The 23488-nt window shown below is 39.5% G+C and overlaps 1 protein-coding gene across 1 annotated transcript in view; it reads right to left on the bottom strand.

The window, feature by feature from the left end:
- The window catches only part of Sqor (sulfide quinone oxidoreductase), a 46371-nt gene extending 29113 nt beyond the window's left edge, over nucleotides 1-17258 (bottom strand). Inside the window, exon 1 of the mRNA XM_027925992.2 lies at nucleotides 17142-17258. The gene's annotated coding sequence lies outside the window, so the exon portion shown is untranslated. The remainder of the gene's footprint in view (nucleotides 1-17141) is intronic.
- Nucleotides 17259-23488: the final 6230 nt, after the last annotated feature.

Here is a 23488-nt window from a genome sequence, read left to right as displayed (position 1 = left end):
TTCAAATTATCCTCGATAACATAGTGAAATTCTGTCTCAAAAAAAAAAAAAAAAGAAAGAAAGAAAAAATTAACTACCAATGACACAGAAAGATCCAGCCACTTTATCCCTACATTCTTAAAATGTGAAACACACATTAAATAATTACTAAATACGCCAAAATTAACTTTCATTTAACAAGTGGCACATGCAATATATTTTAAAATTAAATAATGTAATGCTTTTAAGTTAGACAAAAATCCCTCGATTAATCCTAAATCAATTTAGTGCCTCTCTTAAAGGATCAAAGTAAATGCTTTGAAATATCTACAGCATAAGTGAAGTACAACTCTTGCTGATAGAAAGATTAGGCAGCTGCCTGGGTCCCTCCCACTTACATCACTTGCTGGCTCCAGGGTCTGGTCTCTGCAGTCCACAGCAGGCCCTTCCTGAATAAACAATACAGACAGCCTGTGTCCAAAGCGCCCTAATTTTGTGTCATGTGACAGGCCACCCGCTGGGTTGTAAGCAGCCAGAACACCCAGCTGAATTCCAACATAGCTGGCATCTAAGCAAGGGTTATTAAGAGCATTCTTTTTTTTTTTTTTCCGTAAATTCTGTATTATGCTATTAAATACAGATTCACCAACCAGAAAGCCTGTAGTCAAAATTCTTTTGCTATTTTACTTTTGAGGAGAGTGTGTGATTCATTAGAGAGTGTTTTATCTCAGGCCTACTCAGGCTGACCCCGCTCTGCTTTAGGTTTCAATAACCACAGAGCCAACTCTTTGGTGGTGGTAGTGGTGGTAGTGTGTTTGTTTTGGTTTGGGTTGAGTGTTTGTTTGTTTGTTTGTTTATTAGGGGTCGGGGGACAAGGCCTCACTGTGTTGCATGGGCTAGTCTCAAACTCATGGGCTCAAGTGACCCTCCTACCTCAGTCTCCTGAGTAGCTGAAACTTTAGGCACATACCTCCTCAGGGTCAACCTTTAACAGATTACCTTTGTAGATCACTTCCAAAACCAAAGAGGAAAACAGATGACAAATAACCTCCAGCTCTCATCATCTACCTTGTCATCTCACCAGATCTGGGCACTGAACTACTAGTTGAGTTCCAGTGGCCTAGATCCCTGTGGGCTCCAGAGTCTAGACACAAGTGAGCTTTGTCTACACAGCATGAGTCAGGCTCTTGCCTAGTTGCCCAGGTGATGAGACTCTGGAAAACTGCTCTTCCAGAACTAGTTCTTCCCACACGGGGCTGCCAGCTCATTTAATTCAGTCAGCCCTAAGGCTTATCTCTGCTCTTTATAAGTTTCCCAGTCTCAGGAATTCTGTTATAGCAGTGCAAAACAAACTAGGACAACTACATCACTAGTTAAGAGATAGAGTTTAATTCAAACTAATTCTTCAACAATTCAGAAAAATGCCCACTGGCTTAATTGTATCCCAAGTAATGAGGTAAAAGGGAGTAAATAGTATGAAATTTTAGCCTACTAAATAAATCAAAAAGAAGTTTTTAAAAGGATGGGGTGAAATGTAATAATAGTATTGGGTTTTTTGGTTTTTTGTTTGTTTTTTGCTTTTGTTTTGTTTTTGAACCCACTGGCATTCAACCATTGAGGCTACATCCTCAGCCCTTTTTCATATTTTATTTTGAGACAGGGTCTCATTGAGTTACTTATGGCTTCATTAATTTGCTAAGGCTGGCTTTGAACTCATGATCCTTCTGCCTCAGCCTCCCAAGCCGCTGGTATTAGAGCTCCCATGCCCAGCTATTGATACAATTTTTAAGAGTCCTTACCTTTTAGAAATATATACTGAGATTCTTATGATTAAAATGCCTTGATGTTTGCTCAAAAATATTACAGTATTTGGAAATTGGTGGAGATAAAAATAGGTCATGAGTTAATAATTTGAAGCCAACTGATAAGGATATATGGGTGTTCCTTGTGGTAGTCTATTTTTGTATATATTTCATAGTTTTCACACACAGAGAAAAAAAAAAACTAAAATGAATGATGAAAAAACAAACAACAACCAAAAAAAACCCTAGTATCAGAATGGACATTAGCTTTGCTTTCCTGTCATTGAAATGTTCTGGATATATTTCAAGTGATTACAAGATAAAAGCAACACAAAGAATAGCAACAAGACTTAAAAATCACCCCTCCCATGTGCAGAGAATCTTAAAAGAGAATTCCAATTGCTCGGGGCCCACCTCAGACCCACACTGAAGTTTTCGATAACACTTAAAAACTGAAGCTCAGAGCACAAGATGATCTTCCAAAAGCCACATAATATCAGCAGCAGGGCCAGAGCTAGAATGAGCTCTTTTTATACAAAGCATATTTTTCTGAATGCCCTTTGCAGCAGCAGTGCAGGCATCAGCAGCAGCCAGCAAACAACTCACAGTGGATATTATTCCCATTTTATACTGGGGGAAAAAGTGAGGCTGAAGGAAACCAGGTATATCCTCCAGGCCACATAGTCAAAAGAGACTAAAACCAAGGTTCAATTGGAGAAGGTAGAAAAGAATGAGGGAGGACACCAAAAATAAACATTATCACCTTCCCTAATACATGGAGGACACTTTTGGGAATTGCCTCACATGGTTATGGAGGCCAATAGTATCTGTGGTCTACAAGCCAGAGTCCTAGGAGAGCCTGTGGTATATATAGCTGCAGTCTAAAGGCCAGCTCGGGCACAGGAGAAGTCAGTATTCCAACTGAGTCCCAAGGCAGGAGAACAATGTTCTAGCTCAAGACACTCTGGCAAGAACGATTCTCTCTGATTCATGGGAGGGTCAACCTTTTTGTTCTACTTTGTTCAACTGATTGAATGATTCCCCACTGGGAAGGGCAATCTTCTTTACCCCATCTACCAATTAAAATATTCATGTCATCTAGAAACACCCTCATAGACAAACCCAGATACTGTTTGACAAAATGCCTGAGCACTAGATGGCCCACTCAGGTTGACACACAAATATAATCACATCCCCTGACTTACAGAAGGGCAGATCTAAATCCAGAAAAATCTCAGGAAGGAAATTGTTTCTGTCACTGATTTATCACTGCATTGAGCGCCAAGAAAATGTCAGACATTACCTCACGAAGGCTATGTTTTCTTCACATGATTTCATTTTAATCTGATGTGCCTGCAGGTAGCTTGTGCAGAACTATTCATGGCACTTGTCAAGGGCACTGCATTGACACCTCATGAAACCAGGAAGAAGCTGGTGCTTCCTCTTCCTGGAGATATTTTGAGTCCTGGTATTTAACAATTAGGAGTATTGGTTTGGACTTTTCCTGCATTTATGCTGGTTTAACATTTTGGGGCCTTGCTAATAATTCTAGAGAGATCGCCCCTCCCAGACCTAGCTAACTCCTGGAGACAGTGAAGACTAGCCTGCAGCATACCTTTGATATGTAAACCAGTCAATCCAGAGCCCATACTGGGATCTACCTCCTTTATCTGGCCCTTATATCCCAGGAGGAATATTCTTCAACTCTAATCTCCCCAGGGCCAGGTATCCAACAACTAGGGGCAGCCCCTTTAACCCCTAGAGTCCACTAAATTATTCCAACCAGCCAATTCCAAAGCTAGTCGGCCTTTTCCCCCTGCCTCATAAAAGCCATCATATAGGCATTTGCCCATGCTTCCCCTTCACTTTTCCTGCCTCCTGACCTACCCAGGTGCTTCCCCATATGGCCCTTACATGGCATGTTGGGCCTTCTGTCTCTTAAGAACTCTGAGTAAAAATCCATTCCTTTATGGCAGTCATCTCCTGATCTGTTGGCCTTGCCATAACCAAGTAAAACAAATTCTGGATGCATTTTTAATACACTTACGTTAAAATGCATGTGACAACTGTTCAGTCAGATGGAAGATTTTACATGTTTAACAAATTTCTGCTCTGCTCATTCTCCTTACGTATCTGCTGAACTGTCAGGTGGCATTTAGAAAGCAATTTAATTACATGCTACTGAAGAGTGTTGTAATTTTGTGGGTGATTGGGCCAAGTTTTGCAAATAAATAACATAGTTACACTTTGATTTTTTTTAATACAATAATCACTCTGAAAGAATGTGGCACCTGGCCTTCCTTGCCTTTGTCACACCCTAAGATCTGCCCTATTGAAACTTGAACTATCTTTCCCAACAATGAAAATCTTCACATCTCTTTTATTCATTTAACCTTGATTTTAAAAAGTGGCATCCAGGACTGGGATTATGGCTCAGTGGTAGAGCGCTTACCTTACACATGTGAGGCACTGGGTTCAATCCTCAGCACCACATAAAAATAAATAAATAAAGTTGTTGTTTTCATCACTAAAAAACTAATAATAACTTTTTAAAAAGTGCCATTCACCAGAAGTGTTCAGAAAGGTATTTAAGGAATAAATTTTCTGCAAACATAGGTATATGTGCAAATTCAGCTTTCTATGCATACTGAACTTAATCAAACAGTGGCTAAAATTTCAGAACTGAAATCAAGAAATATAAATATAAACAAAAGTATACAAATTAAATAACATTTAGCTATGCCAAATGCATAAGAGTATCTTTATGAAAGAATAAGCCAGGCACAATGGAGCATGCCTTAATCAGGAGGCTGAGGCAGGAGAATTGAAAGTTCAGAGCCAGCCTCAGCAATTTTGCAAGGACTTAAGCAACTTAATGAGAGCCTGTCTCAAAATAAAAAATAAAAAGGGCAGGGGGGGCGGTATCTCAGTGGTTACTTTTTTATACTGGGTTTAATCCCCAATATAAAAAAAGGAATAAATTCCATGAAATATTTATGGTCACAATTATGTTTCCAAAGTATTACAAAAAACTCATTGTGCATCTAATAAGGACCTACGCTGATAGAAATTCCCTCACCCTTGTCCTGGTCCCACTCCTAATCTCTAGCTTTAGAAGCTGAGGAAAGAATATCTGAGCTTGCCAGCTGCTGCTAACAAAGGCCAAATTACAAGGAAAGTTTTTCTTTTTTTAATGTTAGTAGGTCTAATTTAAATTTTTGAGTGTTAAAAATAAGCCATAAAAATGCTAGAAGAAAATTTAAGTAGACATTTATGTCATCCCTGAGTAAGATAAAAATTTTCTTAGCACAACATTAAAGGTATAAATCAGAAAGGAAAAGATCTATGACTTGAATATTTAACATATTTTGAACTTTTTTGCTATTCTCTGTTTCCCACTCATCCTACATCCAGCCCACGTAGGGGTGTATTGGTTTAGACTTTTATAGGTCCAAATATACACTTATATATATTTATATACTCTCTTTTAGGGGTGTAATTAGTTTGCACAGATATCAGGCTGTGTCCCTGATAACTACATCACTTGGTCTCCCTTGTCCTCTGACCTCTGCCTGGGTCCAACTAGTGGGAGGTGTTAGCAGGAACTCAGAGGGGGTAAAAAGTGCATTGCGGGTATTTCCTCCTATTTCATTGCTACTTTGGGCCACATTTGGAATTAGACAGTAGTCAGAGGCCAAGGGAATGTTGAGAAGCACAATTTTTAAAAGGTGTTGATTGTCTTGAATATACTGTAAAAATATGACTGTTAGTGAAAATTGATAAAGAGGTAGACAAAACAAAATTAATCTTGGAGAATACTTAAATCAACATGAACACACTATTAGTTGAAATATGGATATTACTTTTCAACGAGGGCTCAGAATAAATTAAGAAAAATACTATTGGTCAGTGGAACAAAGGGACCCTTGTTATATAGTGACAGAAAGATTAACAGAATCACAGTGATATAAAAAATAGAACTTATAAAATATGGCATTGAACATCTAGCTGAGAAGATTTATAAGCTCCGTATTAAAGACACAGCTTGATTTCTTCGAGCTGGTTTTAGAAAATGTGAGAAAAAAGATAAACAGAGGGAATAAATGCTAAATAAAAATTAACTGCTCTGTTGCAAACACACACTACATTTCATGAAAAAGGACTGGCGTCCCAGGGGGCAGAGCTTAAAACCACAGAGAATTATTCATAGGCCTTAAAACCTGATATAACTTGTCCACCCAGATTTTGAAACTTCTTGGGACATGTGACTTCTATTTTACTCCCATTTTCTCCCCTTTTTAACCAGAACTTTTAACTCTAGAACTCTATAACTTTTAACTCTATAACTCTTAACTCTATAACTTTTATCCTACACTAACCTACCATTGTACTCTAAAAGCAGATAACTTGTATCCTTAGTTTCACAGATCCACAGATGGACAGGAATTGTGTCCCAGAAGAGACCATGTCCAGAACCTCACCCACACATGGTTTAGATTATTTAGATGACAAAATTGAGACTTTTGAGCTAATGAGACTTAGATTATAATTTGGATGCAGTAATGAATGGAGTCTTTGGAAGAACTTGGACTGGAGTGAACAAATTTTGCATGTGGAATGGGTATGAATCTTTGGGAACCAGTATATAGACTATGATAAACCAAATAATTACCTCCTCCAAATATATCCTAATCTCCCAAACCTATAAATATGTTACTTCATGTGACAAAAGCAAGTTTATAGATGTGGTTAAGGACCTTAAGATGCAGAAAGAATATCCTGAATTATCCAAGTGAGCCCAATCTAATCACCTGGATCCTTAAAAATGGAGAACTTTTTCCAGCTGGAGACAAAGGAAGACGTGACCATGAGGTGATGGTCAGAAAAGTGAAATGTTGCTGGCTTTGAAGATGAAGGAAAAGGATAGTAAACCAAAGATGTGGGTAGCTTCTAGAAGCTGGAAAGTCTTCTAGAAGCAATGAAACAGATTCTTTAGAACTTTAGAACTCTACAGAACTTCCAGAAGTTATATGGCTCTACCAGCACCTTGATTTTAGCCTAGTGAAACCTGTGCTACACTTCTGATATACTACTGTAAGATAATAAATTTGTATTGTTGGATCTGGGACTATATTTCAGTGGTAGAGTGCTTGCTTAGCATGCAAAAGGCCCTGGGTTCAATCACCAGCACTACAAAAAAAAAAAAAAAAAACATTATTATATTATTTAAGCCATAAGAATTGTGGTAATTTGTTACAACAGCAATAGGAAATATACATCATCTTAATTTTCATAATGGTCTTATGAGTTAAGTACTGTTATTAAAAGACATTGACAAGGCCTGGGACTAGGGCTAGGGCTCAGCAATAGAGCACTTGCCTCGCATGTATGAGGCACTGGGTTTGATCCTCAGCACCACATAAAAATAAATAAACAAAATAAAGGTATTGTGTCCATCTACAACAATAAAGGTATTATGTCCATCTACAACTAAAAAAAAAGTTTTAAAAAAGATATTGACAATAAACCAGGTGGGGTGGCACTGTAATCCCAGCAGCTAGGGAGGCTGAGGCAGGAGGATGCGAGTTCAAAGCCAGCCTCAGCAAAAGCAAAGCGTGAAGCAACTCAACGAGACACTAAATAAAATATAAAATCAGGTAGGAGATGTGGTTCAGTGGCCAAGTGCACCTGAATTCAATCCCTGGTACACACATACACCCCCAAAACAGATATTGACAATGAGGTTCAGAGAAGTTAAATGGCATGCTAGCTAAATCTAAGAGCTGGAATGAAAATCTATATTTATGGAAACCAAGCCCAATACTTTTTCTACTAGTCTAAAGGTGATGGAGGAGTTGAAAAATAAATAATTAAATAATCAATTTAATTATAATATTAATATTTATTAAAGTTTTAACAAAGTTCATAAATTTTGGGCACCTACTCCTGAAGAGGTGACCAAAAAAGCTCTTATTACACTCTTGGTAGACTACAGAAGTTTTCTGCCTGTATCACCAACTGTCCAAACCACCCCAGGAATGACCAAAATACCAGATACTGCACAAATGACCAGATACTCCACAAGTGACCATAGTGATAGAAGAAATCAGAGTTTCTGGAACCAGAGTCTGCAACCATGATGAAGTTTCAATCTCTCAGGGAAACTAGATGCATCAAAATGTCAACAAATAACTGAGTGATCACAAGGAATTTCCAAGAGAGACAAATAGGTAATAAGACTTACAGAATCAATGTTAGCTGGGGGGATTAGAAAAGTTGTGACCCGGCTGGACTCTGGACCATGGCTAAGATGAGGAATAGCAAAAGACATTTCAGGAAGGTATAATTGTAAGGGGAGGGGAACCAACATGTACTCCTTTCAACTGGGATTCAAGCTTTGGTGATAGGAGACCTGATGCTGTACCTAGCACAGCTCCTGGCACAATGAAGGAGCTCAGTGATATTTGCTAAAATAATAATAATTATTATTATATATTATATAATAATATATTATATAATATATTATTTATTGTATAATAAAATAATTATTATTATATAATAATAATTATTATATATAATAATGATGGGTTGGTTTATTCAATACCTTTATATATCAGATGTATCCTACACACTGAATGAAGGTAGAACTTCATTCCAAATAAATACTAAGTGCAGAGAAAAATACAAAGCACTAGGACACATTCCCCACTCAAGTTAGAGAAAGATGTGCACACATCTAACTACCTCTAACTACCCTTAGCTCCAGTGGAAGAAGCAAAGTGCCATGCAACCAATATGAGCCAAATGCTCAGGATTTGAAAAAGAGTAATCAATGAAAACTTGGCAAAACAGGTAAAATCTGAGCAGAAAAGAAAAGACTGGAAGCATTCAATAAGTGGAAATGCTGTGGGAGAGTTGCCCAAGAGAAGGGAGTAGCATAAGTAAAAGAATCAGAGAGGGAGTACCTGCCTGTCAGAACTTTTCCACCCTCTTCTGTGGGTGCTCTGAGCCCTGAGAGCAGATCTCTAAGGTATGCCTCGACTGATCTCCCTCATCTTCTGGCTTCCCACTGAGTTCATCCAAGAGAAAGCACCAGTAGAAGATTAGAGGACAGAAAAAGAGAGAGGTCAGGATACTTATTTCCCAGCCCTTTCCCAGCCTGCCAAGCCCCACCCAAGCCTGACCAATGAATATATTCTTCAGCTGAAATCCTGGGTTCCTGTAGGGTAGCCCTTTCCTCAGCTGCCGTCCTAACAACTAACTGCTCCCTTAACTTAACATCTCCCCAAACCAATATAACTGCTTCACCGCCTTTGGTGGTTTCCCTTGAACCTGCTAGCATCTTTGTAAATAGTTATTTCATTAAACACTGAGTGTGCCAACTGTTTCCCAGAGACCTCAACTGATACAGTGAGAAGGGCCAGAATGTGTTTGAGCAATGGCAAGCCAACCATATTTGAGTGAAACTGAGATGACTAGACAAGAAAGAAATATCTTAACCAGATTATAAAGAGACATGCTAGGGAACTGAGACTTTTCATGGAAAAGACAAAGTTCTTGAAAGGGAGAGAACAGAAGGTAGCTTGGAGAAGACAAATCCAATCTCAAAGCAAAATTATTCAGGACGAGAAACAAAATCAGTTAACTAGTTCTTTTAATCAGTTAAGAGTCTATTGCAGTGGTGAACATGAGTGATAAGTGTGTGCCAGCATTAGAAATGTAGATAATAATAAAAAAAAGAAGAATTATGTGAGCAGAAATAGGGGCATTAGATAAGGGCCCTCATTAGGCTAATTTTGCTACTTGGGTTAGAGATTTAGGAAGTAGAATCATTTGGTATGGAAATTGCCTGTGAACAAAGAGTAAGAGGACATCCTAGGGCAGGCGCATTCTGAGAAGAGGAAGTTTGGATAGACATAGGTTATTAACAGTTATTAGGCTTGAGCTTAATCCTAGACAACCATACTGCCACCTAGGGCTCACAGAGCAGCAACCTGCCCACCAAACCTGCAGACCAAGTTGTGTTTTGTTTGACTCACAGTGTTTTCTTAAAGCTTGGATTAGTTGCTAGCATTAAATATTTGGGAGTTATCACCCCAAAATTTCCATATTTTGGCCTCTTTGACAATAGCAGGCCCACATTCTCACATGGAAATATTTGGCTGGAGCTGAGTAGTTACTAGCCATCTTTGCCCTGCACAAAGTTCCTGTTCACACCCTGCCTAAATGACTCATGGAAGTTTTCTGCCCAGGCCTGGTGTGGATTTGAACCTGTAATCCCTCTGGTGACAATGAGAATTCCTGGAAGTTCTTAATGAAACTAATTTAGAAAGATACCCCGAGGAAAGCTGAGGGAATGAACTGGAAAAATTTGGTTGAGTTCAGCATTTTGAGTGTTTATATACCAGGCATTATGCTAGGCACTGCAGAGTCCATGGTGAGAAGAATCTATCTACCAGATGTGATGGCACATGCCTGAAATTTCAGTAACTTGGGAGGATGAGATAGGAGAATTGCAAGTTCAAGGCCAGTCTCAGCAACTTAGCAAGGCCCTGAGCAATTAGTGACACTCTGCCTCAAAATAGTAAATTTTTTAAAAGACTAGATATAGTGGTGAAGTGCCCCTGGGTTTAAACCCCGGTATCCCAAAAATAAAAAAGAATAAAGAAGAGTCTGTCTAAAAGAGATGATCAGGAATATGAAGATTTGTTAAGTTTCTGCTTCAGAAATGCAGGTAGTGGATCTAGACAATGGGAACAGAAATGAAAATAAATATGACACACATGTTGAAGGAAATTTGCAACAATTAGTTATTGGGAATAAAGAAGAAGGAAGAAAGCCCAGTATGGTGGTACACACCTATAATCCCAGCTATTTGAGGGGCTGAGGCAAGAGGATCTCAAGTTTGAGGGTAGCCTAGGTAACTCAGCAAGACCCTGTCTAAAAATGAAATAATGAAATGAAATAATAATAATAATAACAGCTGAAGACAGTACTGCAAAAAAATAAAAAAGAAGAAAGAATGTGAACTATGACACATTACCTTCCTGTACAAGTAGATACAATGAGCTTAGGGTGCAGCAATATTGGATTACTCAAAGTAAAGGTCCAAGGTATGGTGAGAGAGAAGGAAAGGACCTGCCCTGAAAATCTTGAAAGCATTATGCAAGCTGCACCCTTCCTCTTGGCTCACCTCCCCTTGCGTACAACAATGCTGTTCTTGCCTGTGCGTTCAGGAACTGGATTACTATATTACTAGCAAATAAAGAAAATTAAGCAATCTTCACTTAGCCCTGCAATGCTACCATGGAGCTCTTCCTCTGGAGCTATTACCACTCCAAACATTTGTTTAAACATTAAGCTTCTCCAGTGCTAGATCATCCAGCTTTACCAGTGCTAGATCATCCAGGAAAGAGAAACAATCATACACAACTCTCTGATGATTAAAGGCTTAGAGCTACATTGGGCTTCTTTAGTTCCCCAACTCTTTAGGGACAAACTATGAGTTTTCTTCAAAGAATTACTGATTGAGAATTACTAATGAGGACTTTGCAATGATGCAGTGACTCCCTTTGCTGCTGAGTTTCCTTAGCCTATACTACACTATTTTATAATCAGAGAAAGCATTATAATGGAAGGATTGACAATTTCACCAAACAAATATACAACTGCTAAGCAGATAACAAAAATTATATTTTCATAAGGAAAACTCACATTTAAGACTCCAAAAATAAATACATAAATAAGTTAGTGAATTAGATTATTTTATTTGAAAGTTAAGGGTTTTGACTGAATTAAATTTTTGTTAAAAGCCTGTTTTCTGCTTGCGGTGGGAACTTGACTTCTCATGTTCTAGTGTAGGAGTAAGCACACCTTGGGTCTCTTTCCATCATGCACAGCTGGCTTTTATTTTCTATTTATTATTGAATAATATAAATATATATATAAATATAAATATATATATATAATTATTTGTTTATTTGTTTGTTTGTTTAGAATGCCTTTATTTTATTTGTTTATTTTTATGTGGTGCTAAGGATCCAACCCAGTGCCTCACACTTGCAAGGCAAAAAGTGCTCTGCCACTGAGCTGCAGCCCCAGCCCACAGCTGGCTTTTAACCAAGTATATTTCCAATTTCTTTGCAAGGTCTGCATAAGCCTATGTGTGCCCATGTGCAGTCTCACCAGAGAGGCTTATTATGAAATTAATTTGCTCCCAGTCACACAGCAAGAATCAGCTTGCACCTTGGTTTTCTGAATCTGTTAAATTATCACAAGAAAATTATTCATCAGCCTGAGGAACATTAGGATTCCCTTTCAGAGTCTCACACATAAGGACGCTTTGAAGGGTGGAGTCATTGTAAACAGAAATAGGATAACTACTCAAGCATATCATTCCCTAGAATGCAGTGTGTGAGGTCTTACCACAATAAGGAAAGACTCTTTAATTACAAATTATACATCTGCTATTTGAACCTGGTTGGAGAGACGCTAAGTTCACTCCTTCACTGGTTAGGACAGATGTACAGATGTAACAGGTGTGTCAGGTTTCCTAATAGCTCACACCTTTCCTATGTCCAACTAGATGACACAGTTTCCTGTTCGTGGTGCAGCTTTGTCTGAGGGTGTGTCAGGAGTCAGGAGTCCCAGGTTCCCATTCCAGGTAGTTCCAGAAAGGGCTTGGCCTTCATCATTCTGGGCCATGCTATCTTTATCAATGGGAGAAAGAGCTGAGTTTGATAGCTTTGAAATTCCCTTCCTTCTCTAAAACTTGATGTGCCTCTCAAGGAGAGAAAGGGAAATGGAGGTTCATAGGCAGGCATTCAAATACTTGTTCTAGTAACAAATATAATTGTTCCAATGAGCTGTGAATTTTTATGGCAAAGAATGTCAGGGGTTACGAAACCTGCAACATAATCAGAACAGAAAATATACTTCCTAGTCTCTTTGCCCAAATTCCACACCTGCATCATGATCCACTATGATTCAGTGGGCAACTGCTATGGATAGGTGTTTGATCCCAGGCATAATAAAAACATAGGAAAAAATCATTTACAGAAGGTTTGATACATGGCTGGCATTTTATAGTGCACAATTTAATTTCTCACAACAACTTTTTTTTTTTTGGTGTGGTAGTGGGCATGAACCCAGAGATATTCTATCACTAAGCTACATCCCTTATATGCTTTTATTTTTAGACAACGTCTCCCTAAGTTGCCCAGGCTGGCCTTGAACTTGCAATCCTCCTGCCTCAGCCTCCCAAGATGCTGGAATTACAGGTGTGTGCCACCATGCCCAGCTATCATCAACATTTTATAAATGAGGAAATAGAGGTTGTGAGACTCATTTCTCTGAGTTTAAAATAAGTGGATGTGTCTACTTGACTTTAAAGGCCCTTCTTGCTTTGTGATTCAAAACAAGCTTAGATTTGATCACCTAGACCTTGAAAATCCCATCATTATCATATAAAACAGATGGCCAGAAAATGAGATGGCCCCTTGTGCACCTTAAGCATCATGAAGGTGCTCACAGAAGCACAAACTTACATATCCAAGACCCAGTACTTTCTTGGGGAACACTTACAATCTCAACTCTACACATCGTAGTTGTTAAGACACATTGTTTTCCTATGGAGACACCATGGGCCACTTTGGAACAAATAGCCAAGAACAAGAAAGTACCATAGAATACAATCACCATATCCCTTCCAGAGGGTAGGATTTGCTCTCAAGATAATTACAGGTATTTCCTCTCCATTGATGTAGATAAAGCTGGGGCTGCTGGCTCCCAAATAGACCAAATAAAAGCTCCCTGAGTGCTGAGCTAGGCTTGGAAATTCATTTTGAGTAGGAGGGAGTTTCCTTCCGGTAATTAAAAATGGTCATTAACACCATCACCTCAGAACCCACCATGTATTTATAAAGCACCTATTATGTACAGAGCATGATAGCTAGCCTGAATCATTCACTGAAGATGCCAAGTTCTTCTTTTCCTAACAGAATCATGAAGGTGAGTAAGGCTTTAATGACACCAGACAGGATCCAAAGGACCATTCAGAGTGTCTGTGTGGAGTAAAGTCATCTCTTGTGTCCATGCAGGACTGGTTCCAGGAACCCCCACTGATACAAAAACTGGTTAATGCTCAAGTCCCTTATATAAAATGGCATAAAATTTGCATATAACCTACACACAACTTTCATATAACCTACACACAACTACAGAAAGTCAATTGTACTAGACTCTTGTGAGTAAGTAGGCGAGGCAGCCTAGAGCAAGTGACAGAGGTGTCAGAGTCATAACTTAAAAGAGAGGGTGACAATTTGCTAGGAATTCGTAACAAAATACCCCAGACTGGGTGGTTTAAACTCTCACAGTTCTAGAGGCTGAAAGTCCAAGATCAAGGTACCAAAAAGACAAGATTCTCCCAAGGCCCCTCTCCTTGACTTGCTACCTTTTTTGTGTTACCATGTGGCCTTTTATCAGTACATATATGCCCCTGATGTCTCTTCTTATTCTTATATGAACACCATTTATATTGGATTAGGACCCCACCCTAATAACTTCATTTAGCCAAATTACCTCTCTGCAGGCCCTATCTACAAATACAGTCACATTCTAAAATACTAGGGGTTAGGATTATCAACATATACATTTGGGAGAGGGACACAATTCAGCACATAACATCAGTATTTGCCCTTCACAAAGTTATAGGCACCTAGCCCCAGTGTGTTCTAAAGTTCCTATTCTTCACAAAGTTGTCTCCCCACCCTCTACTCTAATTTAGTACTTTCACAGAGATGGTGGCTGGACCCACTTTTCTGGAGTATTATTACCATCTATACTTATTGGATTATATACACTTTTAAGCCTAGGAATTAGGAAGCAACTAGTTGGGCCAGGTGTGGTGGCACATACCTATAATCCCACTACCTTTGAAGGCTGAGGCAAGAGGATCCCAAGTTGAAGTCCAGCTTCAGCAACTTAGCTGTCTCAAAATTAGAAGTACAAAAAGTGGGGATGTAGCTCTGTGGTAGAGAGACCCTGGGTTCAAGTGTCGGTACCAACAACCAAAAAAAAAAAAGTGACTAATTGGTTTCAGGTGTAGTCTAGGCAGCTTTTAGCAAGGTACCAATCCTGCTCTTATTTACCAACTCTTCAGAATCAGAGAGGAAATTTGTAGTTGGTAGTGAACAAGGAAAGGTGAAAAGGAACAGAGGATAGAAGAATGTATAATATCTAGGTCCAGAAACATCTCTTCATGAGTCTGTTTCCATTTCTTGTAAGACATTTCCTGTATTTGAACACATCATATTAACAAGCCTAGATGCAGTCAAGATGGAGAAGAAACTTCTGCAAAAGAATCCTGGTTTCAATCAACACTCAATTTCATTTTCTCTGGCAGAACACCAGCCACACAAATCCACACAGAGACCCATGGGCTCTGGCTGACATTTCAAGCACTCTAGTTCCAGGTGTGTTTATGTAAATATTTGTTCAGTGAATTAAAAAAGCAGCATCTTACAGTTTAAACAGGGTCAATTCCCAAACCACCAGCTGTCTCTTTGATGAATTTTCTTTTTAGCTGTAGTCACAAGCAACCTTCTCTAACCCACCTATTCATTTAATAAATATTTATTGATGGGCTGGGGATGTGGCTCAAGCAGTAACCCGCTCGCCTGGCATGTGCAGGGTGCTGGGTTTGATCCTCAGCACCACATAAAAATAAAGATGTTGGGTCCACCGAAAACAGAAAAATAAATACTAAAAAAAAAAATCTCTCTCTCTCTCTCTCTCTCAAAAAAAAAATAGATAGAATCTGTATATGGGGCAAAAATGGGAGTTCATAACCCACTTGAATCAAAGTGTGAAATATGATATATCAAGAAATTTGTAATGTTTTGAACAACCAACAATAAAAAATTTTAAAAAAAATAGATAGATAGATAGATAGATATCTTCCAAATATCAGGTTTGGATTTAATGGTGATAGTCAAAGCTTGGGAAGGAGACAGACAGATTCTAATAAATGGTACTTATTTCACACCTCTGTGCCAGGTGGTACCCCGTTTGTATTGTACAGTGAAGAAGCTAAGGCTCAAAAAAGTTCAAAACTAACATCAAGATGCTAGTTAATGGAGTATCAAGGCTAGAAGCTAAGTTACCTAACTTTCTGAATAATGCTTTGTACTATCCCAGGATCTCAACCTGGGACCCATGGACTGGATTTAAAAAAAAAAAAAACTTAATTTTCACTAATACCTAATTGAAATTTAATATTTCTTCAATTATGTATGCATGCAGAAGCCACAGCAGTATTAGCAGTTATCTATAACCTTGTCAGCAATAGAAATTTGATATTTTCTTTTATTACAGGTGTCACCTATATTTTGAAATATTGTTTACATTCTCTACTATTTCTAAATTATGATAGCTATTAGATTCAAAACTTTATAGACCTTATAATTTAATAATTCATTAATTTTAAAGCACATATTATATCATAAATTCTTTTTAATATTTTGACAAGTATATTGCAACTGGCTTCTTTTATAATCCTCTGCCTTTTATTTTACATTTTTAAAAGTATTGTTCTAAGAAAAGGTCCTTATTCTTCTCAGAACTACCCAAGGAATAGTGACACAAAATGGGTCAAAACCCTGCATTATAGCAATGGGCATATCCCATTGCTAGAGGCTTTCTGCTCATTGTGTCTTTGAGAAAGAAGCTAGGTTAGAATTTTGCTAATTAAAAGAAAATAAAGAGGAAAAGAATGAGCCCCAGTTCCACCAAAGACCCTTTATCCCCCTTTGCACTAATTTCCTGTTCAGCGCATGATCTAAATTCCCTCTTCCCACTGGTCCCAGGCCGCTGCCCCTTGAGCGCCCCTTGGTCTCACTGCCAGTGTGGATAAATGTCTCAGAACTGTGGACATCCATCAATCCAGGACCACCTGAGGCTGTGCACCAACTTCCAACTCGGAAGTGAGTCAACAGTGGAAGGCACCAGAAATTCCCATACACAGAGATCACGGATACCTCGGGGGAGGGAGAGGGTTCGGCTAAGAGTGACACCTCTGTTTTAACTGTCCCTCAGCCTCTCCGGTGTCCCGGAGATTCCAACACTGCAAGAAAGAAGCCAGAGTCCCAGGAGCTAAGTTCCAGACAAACGCAGCGCGAGCTGCTGTCCCGGGGATGGGGAAAGGAAGAGAGAAGCTGTGTGGAGGGTGGGGCAGCCGGGTCTGCGAACTCCCAGCTGATAGTGGGAAGTAAGGCCAACAACCAGCTCCAGGAGTGCCCTCTGTCCTTCCCCCCACGGAGAACCTGAGATCTGGAGATCAGAAGGTTGTGGGAAGCCTCTTACCAAAAGTGAACGAAGCCTTGGGCCACAGCGTTGGCGCTGCAAAAACTGCCGCTCCCTGCTGGGACTGAGCACCTCGGCTGGAGCCCCGCCTGGCCGCCTGGAGGCGGGGAGAGGGAGGCTCCCCCCAGGAAAAGAAAGGGCTCTCGGCAGCCACGCCTGGAACCGCAGCTGGGCACCCCGGAAGACCACACCCAGACTTTGAGGAAGAACTGAGGACAGAACCACCAGGGGGGTCTAGTCCACCCAGATTCTGCCAGCAGGGTGGCCTCGAGACACCTATCCCCCAGAGTGCCCAGGAGTGAGGCCCTGTCTGCGTTTGTCAGCAGAGAACACTAAGGCCACCTGACACTCCTGCCCCTGGGTGCCAACAGAGTTGCGCGATCCGGACTGGCAAAGGCAGAGGCATGGCACTGTGGATAGAGCCTTGGCAGTGTGCTGTGGGATCATCCCGTGTGCGCTGCATTTCTCACCTGGTTTTCACCACGAGAGCGAGAAACGGCTTTTCCTGCTCAGCTCAACGACTTTAGACTTTCGGTCAGAGTGTGAAGTCTGGGGTCAGATGGCTTCCAGCCACTGGCCACTACATCCTGTTCAGTTCCATTTTCTTGACTAGACATTTTCTTTTCGCTTTGTTCTACTTTTTTTGTTTATTTTGGTTTTGTAGTACTGGGATTTGAACCCAGGGGCGCCCTACCACTGAGCCATATACCCAGCGCTTTTTATTTTTTAATTTTTGGTCAATGACCCTCTCCAACTTGCAATCCTCCTGCCTCGGTCTCTGGAGTCACTGGGATTGCAAGTATGTACTATGGCGCCAGCTTGACTGAACGTTTCCAATGAACTGTTCTTTTTAGATGAGAGCAAAGTGTAGGTGAGCGGTTCTCCACTATATCAAATCCAATGAACACTTTTTATCATACAGTGTCCCAAAAGTCTTACTGCAGTTTTAAATTTTAATAACTTCAGAAGTGCCAAATGCTCAACTCCTTTTTAGCATTTAGCACTTCTGAAGACCCCTTGAAAGTTTAATTATGTTTCTTTTGCACTTTTTTGTGAATTTTAATAATTTTTAAACATTTCATTTCAATCTACAATTTTCTGTCTTCAGTCAGAAGAATTAATTACATCCATGGTAAAATCAACATGAACACCACAGCTACAAAAACAGACTGTAGACTCTTATTAGCAACTCAATTCCACCTGCAGGAAGCATTGCTTGGGTGGCATGACTTTATGCAGTGCTAAGCAACTCTAGTAAAGGAGCTCTGGGTTTTTCCAAGAAATCCACTCCTGGAAATTCCAGTATATTAAAACCCCACACAAATGCTTAATGTTTGTAATTATTTGAACTAAAACTGAATTTCTTTTTACAAACAAAAGCATTTTTTGCATACTTGAATGTTGGGGCAAAGGATGGGGACCAAAATTTCTTCAGGGCTTTTTATGGCACTGTCCCAGACACTTGGTCTCCAGGCTTCCCAACCTCTAAATGTCAATAAATTGTGTCCCCATTTGCTGACAAATGAAAATGCCCTTTCCTACATTTCTAAAATGCTTTATCCCACCTCCCAGTTCCACCATCCTCCCCATCTAAGTTAGGAAGCTCTGATTGGGATGGGCAGGATGCAGATAAAAGGAATTTCAGGAAATGTGTGCTTACTGGGTACTTTGAGATAGTGACTACAAATCAGATTCAGAATTAAGAAATGTGTCCTGAGCTGATCCCACTAGTTAGGGATTTCACATGTATTCATTCTATGGTTTTACCCAAGACACCTCCTTCTTCTACAAAAGACAATACTTCAAAAGAGAACAGAGGTTGTAATTTGCCCATCAGATAGTGAGGAAGACCATTGAGAATTTACTCATTCAGTAGTCATTCTTTTATTTGATGGATATTCTCTGAGTCCTTTCTGGCTCTGGATCAAACAAGCACTGTGTCTGCTATCTGTGCATACACTTGGAAAAAAATCAGACTTGATTTCTACCTATATGAAGTTTGTAAAGTAGTGAAAGTGCATTTAGGGAGGTAGGAAACTAAGAGAAGCAACATTAAAGGGTGGTAAGAGGACATGATAGGAGGTAGAACACAAGAGGAACCCATTCTTTTTTTTTATTTGTTCTTTTTAGATATACATTACAGTAGAGTGTACTTTGCCATATTATACATACATGGAGTAAAACTTATTCTAATTAGGATCCCATTCTTGTGGATGTACATGATGTGAAGTTACCCTGGTCATGTATTCATATACAAGAATAGGAAAGTTATGTCCAATTCATTCTACTATCTTTCCTTTTCCCCCTTTCTTCCCTCTATTCCCCTTTGTCTAATCCAATGGACTTCTGTTATTCCCCTTCCCACCCTCCCTTGTTGGAGGTTAGCATCCACATGTCAGAGAGAATATTTGGCCTTTGGTTTGGGGGAACTGTCTTACTTCACTTAGCATGGTATTCTCCAGTTCTATCAATTTACCAGCAAATGCTTTAGTTACATTCTTCTTTATGGTTGAGAAATATTTCTTTGTGTATATGTACCACAATTTCTTTATCATTCATCTGTTCTTGAATTAGAATGAGTTCCTCTTGCTAGGAAAATTGGAAATCCATATGTAGTAGAATGAAATTTCTACTACATATTTTACTCTTGCACTTTAGGAGTCTTTTTGAGGAATTCAGTTGAAGAAGGGAGCCTAGGTTGGTTCCATAGCTTGGCTATTGTGAATTGAGCTGCTATAAACATTGATGTCACTCTATCACTGTAGTATGCTGATTTTAAGTCCTTTGGGTATAAACCAAGGATCGGGATAACTGGGTCAAATGGTGATTCCATTCCAAGTTTTCTGAGGAAACTCCATACTGCTTTCCAGAGTGATTGCACCAATTTACATTCCCACCAGCAATGTATAAATGAACATTTTTCCCCACATCCTTGCCAACAGTTATTGTTATTTGTATTCTTGATGATTGCCATTCTGACTGGAGTGAGATGGAATTTCAGTGTGGTTTTAATTTGTATTTCTCTAATTACTAGTGATGTTGAACATTTTTTCATATATTCATTGACTAATTGTATTTCTTCTTCTATGAAGTATCTGTTTAGTTCCTCAGCCCATTTATTGATTGGGTTATTTGGGTATTTGGTGCTGAGTTTTTTGAATATCCTGGAGATTAATGCTCTATTTGAGGTGCATGTGGTAAAGATTTTCTCCCATTATATAGGCTCTATCTTCATGTTCTTGATTGTTTCCTTTTCTGTGAAGAAGTTTTTTAGTTTGATACCATCCCACTTATTGATTCTTGATTTTACTTCTTGTACTTTAGGAGTCTTGTTGAGGAATTCAGTTCCTAAGCTGACGTGATGGAGAGTTGGGCCTACTTTTTCTTCTGTTATGTGAAGGGTCTCTGGTCTAATGCCTAGGTCCTTGATCCACTTTGAGTTAAGTTTTGTGCAGGATGAGAGATAGAATTTCAATTTCATTCTACTACATAAGGATTTCCAATTTTCCTAGCAAGAGGAACACATTCTAATTCAAGAACATTCAGGAGATGTAAAAGCAAACCAACAGGCTCTTGGAAGACATGCAGATTCAGGGTAGGAAGGCCTGGCAACAGGAAGGGTCAGGAATAAAGAATGGAACAAAGAAAGAAGCCTCTATGTAACAAGAAAGGAGAGGTATGGGAGAAAGAGCATGGCAGAGAGGCTGATCCTACAAAGAGGCTGACTCTACCAGCATGTAGCTTTAAACAGTACCTGTTTGCTGTACATTCAGCAAGCCTCACTTCACTGCAGTCAAAGCTTCCTTGGGTAAGTGAGTAGCTAGAGAAGTGGCTTATACCCTGGCCTCAGCAAACTCTCCCTAGCTGGGACAGAAACCCAGCCAAGAAAACACAGTGTCATAGTTTGATTTTTTTTTTTTTTTTTTGTAAAGACTTGGTTCTGGGTCTGTATTAAACCTAGGGAGCACTTAACCACTGAGCCACATCCCCAGCCCTTTTTATGTTTTATTTTGAGACAGGGTCTCACTAAGTTACTTTAGACCTCGCTGAGTTGCTGAGGCTAGCCTCGAACTTGCAATCCTCCTGCCTCAGCCTTCCAAGTCATTAGGATGACTGGAATGTGCCACCATGCCTGGCTCTGTAGTGTGGATCTTAAATGTCCCCCAAAGGTCTACATGCTAAAGGCTTGATCAACAGTCAGTGGCATTATTAGAAGGTAGGGCCTAGAGGAAAGAACTTAGGTCATTGGATCTGTGCCCTCGAAAGGGATATGAAGCCCTGGCCCCTCCCACACACACTTCCTTTGCTTCCTGGCTGCTATGTGGTAAACAGGACTCTTCCTCTATGTGCTCCTGCCATGATGTACTATGCCATCACAGGCCCAAAGCAACAGCACCAAGAAGGCATGGACTAAAACCTCTGAAACCATGAACCAAAATAAATGTTTCCTTCTTATAACCTGATTGTCTCAGTTATTTTGTCACAGTGACGCACTATGACAGCTTCTGATGACAGCTGTTTGGAAGATGGGGATGAGCTTCTGTTCTGTACCAGGATCAAGTAGTATCAGAACCAGGAGAAAATGGGCAGTCATACAGAAGATAATGATTGTATTTTATGCCTGCCTTTTAAAAGGCAGCTCCAGTGCCTCCCAAATTGCTGTTTTCCTCAGAGCCAATCTGTTTATCAAATAATAACTAAAATCGCTGTGATCCTACAAGCCAGAGTTTCTTTGTATATCCTGTGTAATAGAAGATCAAGTTGTGTTTTAGACCAGAAGTACTAACATACATGGAGCTGTTTCACAGATACAAAGCACTCTGTATCAGTTAACATTCTTGGTTGCAAACAAGAAACCAGCTTTTCTACCTTAAGTAGAAAAGGAATATTAAATGACTCTTGGGTTTCCAGAACCATCAGGTAATGGTGGCAGGAAAAGTGGACCGGAATTGGGAGAGCCCTGGAGAATCAAAAAGCAGAAATCACAACACCATCTTTTAGCAGGAACAGACTGACTGCTCCCAGGATACTCCCACTGCCATCATAAATGACTCTAGAGTGAGTGACAGATATACCAAGGGAGTGAGAATTCAAGTCCTCAATGGGAATGTGTTCAGTTGCTGTCATAGGCCAGCATCCTAGATGTTGGAGCAGGGAGAGAGTTTACCTGATCCCCCTGACTTCCACCAGGACTATTATGAGGGGGGCTCCATCCAGATGGGGAAGGGATTTGAATATAGGCCGTGAGGGTGCAAGATATCTACTATGGGCTCCATACATGCAATATCATATTACCATATATAATTTTCTGTATATACAAAGAAGGCGGTATCAGAGTGAAAAATCTTCAGTCCTAGAGTCCCAAAGTGTTCCATTAAATACAGATATTTTAGAGTGCTATAGAGTAGAAGTGTGGCTCAGGATGATTTAGACTCTCCTTCCAGACGGATCTCATGCAGTGTAAGAGAATACAGACCCAGAACCAAGTCTTTATCAGAAATTTAGTTGCAAACTCAGTTTGGGGCAATTCTTTTCATCTGAATTTTCTCATTTATAAAATAGAGATAAAATCTGTCTTCCTACCTCAAGGATATGCTAGAAGAATAAACACTATCTCTTGTGCCATAAATACCACAAAGTTTATGAGACCATGAAGTTCAAAGTTTATTTTTGTGTTTGCACACCACCACTTTCAATGATGATGTACTAATTTACCTCAATTAAATGTATCAATACATTGGTGATTTTAAAAATACCTACTTCATAGGATTCTTGTAAAAATGAAATTATTTAATACATAAAGGTGATTGGTACTGTACCTGGCATAGAATAAGTATTCTATGAGTGGTAGGTGATAGTACTATATTTATGGTTACTGCTCTGGTTTGAATATTTGTTCTCTTCAAAACTCATGTTGAAACACCATTGCCATGGTAACAGTATTAGGAAGTAGGACCTTTGAGAGGTGATTAGGCCACGAGCATTCCAGCCTCATGGGTGAGACTGATGCCATTATAAAAGGACAAGTTTAGCCCCTCTTGTCTTCTCTTGTCCTCTTGCCTTCTACCATGTGATGACACAGCAAGAAGTCCCTCGCCAGGTGCCTTGATAATGGACTTCCCAGCCTTAAGAATTGCACTTTAAAAAATTTCTGTTCATTATAAATTACCCAGACTCAGATGTTGTTAGAATAGAAAAAAAAGCAGTTAAAGTTGCTGTTATTAAATGTCCCAGTAAGTGTTCCACTAGAGAAAAAAGAAAGAAGTTTAACCTCCCTGCCTTAAGATGAATGGAATAGTATGAACCTCAGGGCTGCTTGTGAGCATTGGGTCTAGATTCTCAAACAA

The sequence above is a fragment of the Marmota flaviventris genome, chromosome 2 (assembly GCF_047511675.1).
Source record: "Marmota flaviventris isolate mMarFla1 chromosome 2, mMarFla1.hap1, whole genome shotgun sequence".
Lineage (NCBI taxonomy): Eukaryota > Metazoa > Chordata > Mammalia > Rodentia > Sciuridae > Marmota > Marmota flaviventris.
The sequence above is the reverse complement of the archived record's forward strand: the minus strand, read 5'-3'. Positions and strand labels throughout refer to the sequence as shown.